Genomic DNA, 1,801 nt, shown 5'->3' on the forward strand with positions numbered 1-1,801 from the left:
CATGAGGAATTCCGGAAGGAGCTTCGTGAGACCACTACTGAGACGCTTCCGAAAAAAGAAAAACCATTGGAAAACAGATTATAGCAGAGACTCCATCTAAGAATATCCGAAGAAGGAATTGTATTCCGAAATATCATCGGACTATAGAAATCTAAATTACAACAGGTATATAGTCCATTTTTTGTATTATAGTGCATTGTTGTACCATTCAAAACTTTTTATTCTTCATACACACACACACACACACACACACACACACACACACACACACACACACACACACACACACATATATATAATTGCAACGTGGGAAGAGATGCGGCACGGAATTTTGTCAGTGATCAAGTCGCGATCTCAAAGCGACGAAAATATTTTGGCAAATTGAATTTAAATGTTGAAGTAAATCTAACGGTTTTTGTGTGTTTTTAAATGGCTTATAAACACTTTCCACGCTGCAATTGTTTTTGTTTCACCACACGATCTCAGATAAGGTCACTTGCTATGCAAGTACATCTCTGTAATATATAGATATAGCTATATATATCAAAAACAATTTATTCGTGATCAGAGGCGTTCGTAAACCGAGTTGCTACTGTATTAAATGAATATGAGAAAGACAGGAGATAAAGTACGATTTATTCGTGATTAGAGTTGTTCGAAGACCGCGATTCTACTGTGTTATTGGTTAGTTAACATCGTTACCTACCATTGTTCCTGAGGGTCACCTTGTGTTTCTCCTTCCCAAACATTACTGAACTATATAATGGCAGGCAATGGGTGCTTTTCAGACTTGAACTTACAAATCATTTCCCTTTCTCAGAAACAAAAAATATTTTGTCATACGTCGTTCGTCTCCCAATGAAGGATATTTCACTTAAAATATCTGACATGATTGCCTCCAGATCTGGCTTAGATTGAAAAATAAATTCAGTTGGGTTCTTAGCAAAGCATACGTAAGTTACATTTTCTTTCTCACACGAACCTCTATAATTAATTGTTAAAGACTGGGCATATTCGTCTCCAAGTTCCTTATAGAGAAAAAAAGAAAGAGCGTGGAGAGAGGGCGTTGTTACCCTTCAGTAAATCTAACGAAAGGTGGACGAGAGCGACGTGTAAAGCCAGGGTGAAACAGTCCCTTTTCAGGGAACACCTGTTTTCCTGACAACACAGTTGTGAGGTAGCAATGCGAGTTGTGAGATTCCCTGCTTAGCCTGAGGCAACCGTCGCGCTGTTGAGGCGTTTCACAAAATTTTGTCTATACTCACATATGTAATATTTGCTTTCTCAATCGATTCTGAAACCCCAACCCCAAGATTTTTGTTGTTTGTCTTCAAAATATTCCGTCACCTCTAGCCCCTATAGCAATGATGACGAAGTGATTATTATTAATATATTCATTTTATTATTATCAATATTGTTAATATAAATAAAAATAATAAGAATGATGCAAGTATAAGAGCATAATAAAAGAGCAATTATCAATATTGTTCAGTTGAACAATTTTTTATTTTTTGCCAAAATCCGTTTGAATTGTGAATAGAGCTTTAATTGCAGAAGCAAACGTGACTGAAGAAAATATTTGTTCTTCGTTCCTACAAACAATTGTTAAATTATTTCCCATATTTTTCTTACTGTTTGTTTCTGTTTTGCAAAACTGGAAATAAAATATAGAATTATGGGAAACATGATTAAAAGATGTAAACACGAAATGAAAATAACAGAGAATCAACCGGAAATGAAAATAGCAAATAGAGGAACCAAAACAAATATAAACAATAAATTAAAATAAAATTAAAGAAAA

The sequence above is a fragment of the Octopus bimaculoides genome, chromosome 5, assembly GCF_001194135.2.
Source record: "Octopus bimaculoides isolate UCB-OBI-ISO-001 chromosome 5, ASM119413v2, whole genome shotgun sequence".
NCBI classification, from domain to species: domain Eukaryota; kingdom Metazoa; phylum Mollusca; class Cephalopoda; order Octopoda; family Octopodidae; genus Octopus; species Octopus bimaculoides.